This window comes from Pristiophorus japonicus, chromosome 6, assembly GCF_044704955.1.
Source record: "Pristiophorus japonicus isolate sPriJap1 chromosome 6, sPriJap1.hap1, whole genome shotgun sequence".
NCBI lineage: Eukaryota > Metazoa > Chordata > Chondrichthyes > Pristiophoridae > Pristiophorus > Pristiophorus japonicus.
The window spans coordinates 145,958,392-145,967,792 of NC_091982.1; the positions used below are offsets into that span (position 1 = coordinate 145,958,392).

At 48.0% G+C, this 9,401-nt stretch overlaps 1 protein-coding gene across 4 annotated transcripts in view; it reads right to left on the reverse strand.

Annotated features, from left to right (window-relative positions):
* wdr33 (WD repeat domain 33) overlaps positions 1-3,618 on the reverse strand; it is a 138,223-nt gene extending 134,605 nt beyond the window's left edge. For all 4 annotated transcript variants that reach the window (XM_070883267.1, XM_070883265.1, XM_070883266.1 and 1 more), the window contains exon 1: positions 3,481-3,618. The gene's annotated coding sequence lies outside the window, so the exon portion shown is untranslated. The remainder of the gene's footprint in view (positions 1-3,480) is intronic.
* Positions 3,619-9,401: the final 5,783 nt, after the last annotated feature.

Sequence of the window (9,401 nt, forward strand, 5' to 3'; positions counted from 1 at the left end):
TGAAGAGTCCCAGTCTTTTCTTATAACCACTCAGTTCTGGTACCATCCTTGTAAATCTTTTTTTCACCTTCTCCTGTACCTCGATCCTTTTTGTAATCTGGAGACCAGTACTCCAAGTATTTATTCTGTGCCTCAGCTAATAAAAAGGCCTGTGTTCCGTATGCCTTCAAAACCACCTTATCTACCTGTCCTGCTAGCTTCAGGGATCTGCACTCCAAGGTCCCTCTATTCATCGACACTTCTCAGTATGCTACCTTTTAATGTGTATTCCCTTGCCTCGTTAGCCCTCCCCAAATGCATTATCTCACACTTCTCCGGATTGAATTCCATTTGCCACTGTCCTGCCCACCTGACCAGTCCATTGATATCTTCCTGCAGTCTACAGCTCATTGGATTTATTGATGACTCCGAGTTTTGGACTTCCCACATCTTCATTACGTCTACTCTATCAAATCCCTTCATAATTTTAAAGACCTCTAATAGGTCAACCCTAGGTCCCTATGCATCTCTACCCCATCCAGACTCTTATTTTCCCAGAGGTATATGGCCTCCACGATGCACCACCTAACACGTATCCATATTCAAATTAATTTGTCATTTACACGCAACTCCTTCAAGTTTATTAATGCCATCTTGTACTTTGTTGCACTCGTCAGTATTAACTATACCCCCAATTTGGTGATATCTGCAAATTTTGAAATTGTACATCTAATTCACGAGTCCAAATAGTTTATGTAAATGGTGAACAGTGGCCCATGCACCTTTAGCCCCCTACTCTTGTTTTCTGTTTTGTAACCAGTTTGCTATTTTTTGACAACCGTGACAAGGTCCCACACAAAAGATTGGTGTGCAAAATTAAAGCACATGTATTGGGGGTAATGTACTGACGGATAGATAACTGGTTGGCAGAGAGGAAGCAGAGTCGGGATAAATGGGCCCTTTTCAGAATGGCAGGCAGTGATTAATGGGGTGCCGCAGGGCTCAGTGCTGGGACCCCAGCTATTTACAATATACATCAATGATTTAGATGAAAGAATTGAGTGTAATATCTCCAAGTTTGCAGATGACACTACGCTGGGTGGCGGTGTGAGGAGGACGCCAAGAGGCTGCAAGGTGACTTGAACAGGTTAGGCGAGTGGGCAAATGCATGGCAGATGCAGTATAATGTGGATAAATGTGAGATTATCTGAATGGCGGCAGATTAGGAAAAGGGGAGGTGCAACGAGACCTGGGTGCCATGGTACATCAGTCATTGAAAGTTCGCATGCAGGTACAGCAGGCAGTGAAGGCGGCAAATGGTATGTTGGCCTTCATAGCGAGGGGATTTGAGTACAGGGGCAGGGAGGTGTTGCTACAGTTGTACAGGGCCTTGGTGAGGCCTCACCTGGAATATTATATTCAGTTTTAGTCCCCTAATCTGAGGAAGGACATTCTTGCTATTGAGGGAGTGCAGCAAAGGTTCACCAGACTGATTCCCGGGATGGCAGGGCTGACATATGAAGAGAGACTGGATCGACTGGGCCTGTATTCACTGAAGTTTAGAAGGATGAGAGGGGATCTCATAGAAACATATAAAATTCTGACAGGACTGGACAGGTTAGATGCAGGAAGAATGTTCCCGATGTTGGGGAAGTCCAGAACCACAGGACATAGTCCAAGGATAAGGGGTAAGCCATTTAGGACCGAGATGAGGATAAACTTCTTCACTCAGAGTTGTTAACCTGTGGAATTCCCTACTGCAGAGAATTGTTGATGCCAGTTCATTGGATATATTCAAGAGGGAGTTAGATATGGCCCTTACGGCTAAAGGGATCAAGGGGTATGGAGAGAAAGCAGGAAAGGATTACGGAGGTGAATATCAGCCATGATCTTATTGAATGATGGTGCAGGCTCGAAGGGTCGAATGGCCTAATGGCCTACTCCTGAACGTATTTTCTATGTTTCGATGTTTCATTCTGTTACTTGGCCTTGACACCACAACCTCTGACCTTAGTTATGAGCAACGCCCCCCCTAATGTTCAGGGACGTGCATCAATCCGGAGGTTCTGCGCATGCCGCTCACAAGCTGTTACCGCTGGAAGAGATACAGCGCATGCATAGCCGCGCAAATTTAAAGGGGCCGCGCACAAAAAAAATAGAAGCAGCATTGGTCATTAGTCTGCTATACAGTAGCTTATCGAAGATCTTTTGAAAATCCAAATATTGCATCTACCAAATTACCCTTATTTGCTCGTTACTTCTTCAAAGAAATCAATAAGGTTGCTCAAGCATGTCCTTTCCTTTTGAAATCCGTGTTGTATTTTTGGTTCAGACGTTTTTCTATTACATTTTTGAGTGAATATTCCGTAATCTTCCCTACCAACAAAAATTTCTGCTCATCCAATACTGGATGACGGACAAGCAGTATGACAAATCAGAGGCTGTTGAGGGGTAAAATTGGGTGTTGTTAGATTACATGTGGAATGTGTCGTTTTGTTTTCGGATGATGATGATCAAGGAGCAGCATGTAGATGGAAAATGGGAGCGGAGTCAAGGTACGCTATTAACGATTCCACATAAATGCAAGATGTTGTCACAGTTAATCGCAACTATGTGGACTTAGACAATCTTGTCCCTCTTCTTCTCCCAAAATCAGTTTTGTTTTTCAATCCCCAGTTCAGGACACGTTTTCCTCCAGGTACAACTGAACAATTCTTCCCCCTCCCCACCTGCCAGTTTCACGTTTGTCAGGAATGCAAGTTGTGGCACATCGAACCCCCACTGCTGAACACGGGGCAGATTAAACGTGCCACGAAATCCAACAAGTCTGCACCCCTAATCCTCCTTTTTTCTATCAGTCCCCTTCTCACCTCCAGAGCCCAACCCGCACATCCCATTCTACTCACCAGGGCGACACAGTCCTTTCGAGGCCCGGAGCCTCTGTACCTCAAGAATAAGTCTTCTTCCTCCCCGAGACCTTTTCCCTTCCCTCTCTCCCTCGGCCCGTTTCCCTTCCCTCTCTCCCTTGGCCCTTTTCCCTTCCCTCTCTCCCCCGGCCCTTTTCCCTTCCCCCTCTCTCCTCGGGACCTTTTCCCTTCCCTCTCTCCTCGGGACCTTTTCCCTTCCCTCTCTCCCCGACCCTTTTCTCTCTCCCCGACCCTTTTCTCTCTCCCCAGACCTTTTCACTTCTCTCTCCCCAGCCCTTTTCCCTTTCCCCGGCCTTTTTCCCTTCCCTCTTTCCCCCGGCCCTTTTCCCTTCCCTCTTTCCCCCGGCCCTTTTCCCTTCCCTCTTTCCCCCGGCCTTTTTCTCTCTCCCCGGCCCTTTTCCCTCCCTCCTTTGGCCTTCTCCCTTCCTCCTTTGGCCTTCTCCCTTCCCTCTCTCCCCGGACCTTCTCTCCCGGCTCGGTGCGCAAAATGGCGGCGGCCGGCGCACACTGCGCCACTGTGGCCGGGGAGTGTGAGACTGAGGCGGGCGGGGCGAGCGGCGGGACTCTCACTTACCGCAGTGCGGCCTCGCTCGCTCCGTCAGATTGCGCCCCGGTGCCGCTCCGCTGCCGCCCTTTCGATCCCCTCAGGCCGCCGCTCTCCTCACCGCCGCCATCTTCCACACACACACCACACACACCCGTTGCGCCGGAAGTGATGTCACGGCGCCCGGTGCGTGTGCGCCCCCCGCCGCCGCGTCCCTCTCCAGCGTGCGCCCGGCGCGGCCCCGTGCGCACGCGCGCTGTCCACCTTGCCTTCACTGGGAGTGTCGCCCGACTCTGCAAAGCTGCGCACTCGAAAAACCGCACGGTGTAAACATACCGTAATCCTTACAGTATCCTCACTGCAACTCATCTACAATGCTAACCATTAATGATGCTTTGCATTCAACTACTTGAACTATATACCGTGTATCCCAGACAAGGCCATCTTTAACCACTTCCTCGTATTGCTCTCCACCTACATCCCCCTTCCCCCACCGCCCCCCATCATCCCTACCTCCTGTGTCCGCCCCTCGATAAAACTCTCTCCTGACTTACAACTCCACCTAACGACTCCCAACTGTCCAGCTTTTAGCCCTCCATTCACCATGGAAAAACATTTGATTCTGTGCCCAAAAAAAAACCCCCAAAAAATAATAAAAAGGGCCTTGTAAATGTTGGTGTTTCCCCCAGATCGGGGGGCACGGTTTAATGGTTTTTGTTTACTCCTAAAAGAGTTTCACCATGACATTTCTGCAGCTACCGATCTGCTCAATCACACCCTCACCACGACCTTTGCCCTCGTCCCTGTTAAAACAATTACTCTCTCTCACACTGGCCGTTCCCCCTGGTACAGCCCTGATCTTCGCTCCCTTAAGTCCAAGGGGTGCAAACTTGAACGGATGTGGCAGACAACTGGTTTAGCCATTCACTGCCAGATCAGGCTGGACCACATGAAGCATTATCAGGTCCTACTCTCTTCTGCCAAAAACTGCTCATTATTCTAGAATCATTGTGGAATGTAAAGATAAACCCCAGCTTCTATTCTCCACTGCTAACCGTCTTTTTAAACCCCTCTCCCCCTGTCTCCACTCTCACCTCCGACAATAAGTGTGAGGAGCTCATGGACTTCTTTGTCTCTAAGATTGATACCATCCGTTCAGTCGCCTCTGCATCTTCCCTTCCTTCCTCTAGCCCACCTGGCCAAACTTTCTCTCAGGTTCCCCCATGCCCTAGCCCTGACCTCACATCTTTCTCCAGTTTCTTTCCGATCTCCCCTCATGACCCTTCCGAGCTCATCCTGCCAATGAGACCCACTTCTTGCTCCCTTGACCCTATTCTGACCAAACTGCTGGCCACCTAACTTCCTTTCCGGCTCTCGTGTTAGCTGACATTGTTAACGGCTCTCCTCAGGTACTGTCCCACTCTCCTCAAATCTGCCATCATCACCTCTCAACAACCCTCGACCCCTCCGTCCTTGCAAACTACCGCCCCATCTCCAACCTCCCTGTCCTCTGCAAAGTCCTTGAACATGTTGTAGTCTCCCAAATCCGTGCCCTTCTTTCCCACAATTCCATGTTTGAATCCCTCTAATCCGCGCCTGCCTCAGTACCGAAACGGCTCTCACCAAAGTCACCATGTGACTATGACAAAGGAAAACTATTCCTCCTCGTCCTTCTTGACTTGTCTGCAGCCTTTGACACAGTTGACCACTCTATCCTTCTCCAACGCCTCTCCACAGTTGTCCACTGGGTGGAACTGCAATCGCCTGGTTCCTTTCTTACCTAGCTAACCATAGCCAGAGAATCACCCGCAATGGTTTCTCTTCCCGTCCCCGCATCGTTACCTCTGGTGTTCCCCAAGGATCTATCCTTGGCCCCCTCATATCTCTCATCTACATGTTGCCCCTTGGTACATCATTTGAAAACACAAAATCAATTTCCACATGTACGCTGATGACACCCAGCTCTACCTCACCACCACTTCTCCCGACCCCTCCCCGTTCTCTAAATTGTCAGACTGTCCGACATCCAGTTCTAGATGAGCAGAAATTTTCTCCAATTGAATATTGGGAAGACCAAAGCCATTGTTTTCAGTCCCTCGCCACTGACTCCATCCCTCTCCCCAACATCTGTCCGAGGCTGAACCAAACTGTTCTCAACCTTGGTGTCATATTTGACCCTGAAATGAGTTTTTGACCACTGTTGTGTCTTTTAATGCCTTCATTAGAGTTTTAACTTGCAGATCTTAGCCTCTCTCAGAGTGTGGGCTCAGACTTGATATTTCTGCCTGAAGCTGTGAAGCTGTGGGCTGAATTTGGTGTGTGCAGTCTGAGCATGTGCAGTCTATCTAATTTCAGTCAACCGTACCAATGAAATATTTTTCTCTAGCTACCAGCAATTTCTAGTCAGTTATTTTTCAAAATTGATTGAAAAAGCTAGTGAAAAAATTTTGAAAGCTTTATTCAGGTAAAAGGTATGCTGCTTGTTTTAAAGTGTGGCTTTGAGAATGTGTTTGTGATAAAGATTGGGGAAATATTACTTATGATTACACATATGTTGCCTATTTTGTTTTGTGTTCTCTAAACTTCAGAAAGTGTATTAAGCTGAGAGATGTGTGTGTGTCTGCTAACAGTGTAGCTTGAAAAATACCAGTATAACTAAATGCTGAACCCAACTAATCATTCCACCCGTGTTCAGTTCACAGTTGGGAAAGGAAAATGCTGATTGCTTCCAGTTGTGAGACACATAAAAGAGCGTTATACAGATAAATAGAGAGTGAGAGATTTGACAGTTTCTTTCCTCATCCTAATTTGATTTTTTAATTGAATTATGAAAGAAAACAAAGCCTCTTTGAGGGAAATAATTAGGGAAGGGAGGGAAACAGCTTGAAGCAGAGACAATCTCTCATCTCTCATCACCTGTCCTTGGGGGAGTAAGTGAGTGAGTGAGTGAAATTGGGGGACTCGGAGTGAGATTCGGGACCTGGAACGTCAGGACCATCATGGACAACTCCAACAGCGACAGGCCAGAACGCCACACTGCCATAGTTGCCTAGGAACTTAGACGCTTTGATATCGACATCACCGTCCTAAGCGAGACCCGGCGGGAAGGGGAAGGCCAGCTCAAGGAACAAGGTGGAGGTTACACCTTCTTCTGGAAAGGACAGGGACTGTGGTTCTCGTATTGGACTGGTCAGCCACATAAGGACTCATTTTAAGAGTGGAAGCAAGTTTTCCTCGATTCCGAGGGACTGCCTATGATGATGAGATCGGGGGAGAGTAGATAGCAGATTAAAGGTGAGGTGAGTGTGAACAAAGCAGGGGGAGGGGAAGATACAGGGATTCAGTGAGTAGTTGAAAGGAGATGTCCTTGGGCACTAACAGGAGTGAGGCAGTAGAAAATAGAAATGGTAGTGAGAAGGTGAAGGGTAGGGAATGTGATGGGAGCAAGGGGTGGGAGGTGCACAAGTAATTGGGGCAATGGGAAGAGAGCCGCCGAGTTCAAAATGTTCCCACAACCCCCAACCTAAATGCAGCCTGTAGCCACTGGCATTCCCCTGCTACAGCAGGCCATGTTACCCTCAACGCCCCACCTGAATGGAAAATAGATAAAGATAGAAATAAAAGCAAAAAGTGTTAAGGACAGGAATAGAAGAGGGTATTCAGCAAGAGAAACAGCAACAATCAATACAGGTAAGAGACAGACCATATTCTCTGACTTTCCATGTGTAATACCATGGGAGATGGATTAGCAAACCATTAAATTTGCTATTTATGTTGCACACTTCTTATTTGAGCATCATGACTTATGCCTCTACATGTCACTTCAACAGAATTTATACATTATAAAGCATAAATGTACTTTTTATTTATTTATTCACTTGATGGAAAGGCTGTTAGCAAGGCCAGCATTTATTAACGATCCCGAATTGACCTTGGGAAGGTGGTGGTGAGCTACCTTATTGAACCGCTGCAGTACTTGTGGTGAAGATACTCAAGTGGCTCAGCATCACCCAGGTCAAAGCAGCTCGCTTGATCGTCATCACAGCCACCACCTTAAACTTCCACTCCCTCCAGCACCGGCGCACCGTGGCTGCAGTGTGTCCTATTTACAAGATGTACTGCAGCAACTCGCCAAGGCTTCTTCAGCAGCAAGTCCCAAACCAGCGACCTCTACCACCTAAAAGGACAAGGGCATACTCCCACAGTGCTGTTAGGGAGGGAGTTCCAGGTACTGACCCAACGACGATGAAGGAGCAGCGATATATTTCCATGTCAGGATGGTGTGTGACTTGGAGGGAGATTTGGATGTGGTGGTATTCCGATGCACCTGCTGCCCTTGTCCTTTTAGGTGGTAGAGGTCGCGGGTTTGGGAGTTGCTGCCGAAGAAGCCTTGGTGAGTTGCTGCAGTGCATCTTGTAGATAGGACACACTGCAGCCACGGTGCGCCGGTGCTGGAGGGAGTGGAAGTTTAAGGTGGTGGCTGTGATGACGATCAAACGAGCTGCTTTGACCTGGATGATGCTGAGCCACTTGAGTGTTGTTGGAGCTGCACTCATCCATGCAAGTGGAGAGTATTCCATCACACTCCTGACTTGTTCCTTGTAGATGGTGGAAAGGCTTTGGGGAGTCAGGAGGTGAAACACTCGCCACAGAATACCCAGCCTCTGACCTGCTCTTGTAGCCACAGTATTTATGTGGCCGGTCCAGTTAAGTTTCTGGTCAATGATGACCCCCAGGATGTTAAAGCCATTGAATGTCATGGGGTGGTGGTTAGACTCTTTTTTTCTTGGAGATGGTCATTGCCTGGCACTTGTGTGGTGCAAATGTTACTTGCCACTTATCAGCCCAAGCCTGAATGTTGTCTAGGTCTTGCTGCATTTGGGCATGGACTGCTTCATTATCTGAGGAGTTGCAAATGGAACTGAACACTGCAATCATCAGCGAACATCCTCACTTCTGACCTTACAATGGAGGCTCCTTGATGCCACATTTGGTCTTGATGTCAATGGCAGTCACTCTCACCTCAGCTCTGGAATTCAGCTTTTTTGTGCATGTTTGGACCAAGGCTGCAATGAGGTCTGGAGCCATGTAGTCCTAGCGGAACCCTGGCTGTTGGGAAAGGACATACCCAAGAATGGTGATGGAGGAGTCTGGGACATTGGCGGAAACATGGAAACATAGAAAATAGGTGCACCACCATTCAATATGATCATGGCTGAAGTATCCCATTCCAGCCTTCTCTCCATACCCCCTGATCCCTTTAGCCATAAGGGCCACATCTAACTCCCTTTTGAATATTTCTAATGAACTGGACTCAACAACTTTCTGTGGCAGAGAATTCCACAGGTTCACCACTCTCTGTGTGAAAAAGTTTCTTCTCATCTCGGTCCTATATGGCTTACCCCTTACCTTAGACTGTGTCCCCTGGTTCTGTACTTCCCCAACATCGGGAACATTCTTCCTGCATCTAATCTGTCCAGTCCCGTCAGAATTGTATACGTTTCTATGAGATCTCCGCTCATTCTTCAAAATTCCAGTGAGTAGAAGCCTAGCCGATCCAGTCTTTCCTCATATGTCAGTCCTGCCATCCCGGGAATCAGTCTGGTGAACCTTCACTGAACTCCCTTTGCAAGCACGTCCTTCCTCAGATTAGGAGACCAAAACTGCACACAATACTCAAGGTGTGGTCTCACCAAGGCCCTGTACAACTGCAGCAAGACCTCCCTGCCCTGTACTCAAATCCCCTCGCTATGAAGGCCAACATGCCATTTGCTTTCTTTACTGCCTGCTGCACCTGCATGCCCACCTTCAATGACTGATGTACCATGACACCCAGGTCTCGATGCACCTCCCCTTTTCCTAATCTGTCACCATTCAGATAATAATCTGCCTTCCTGTTTTTGCCACCAAAGTGGATGATCTCACATTTATCCACATTATACTGCATCTGC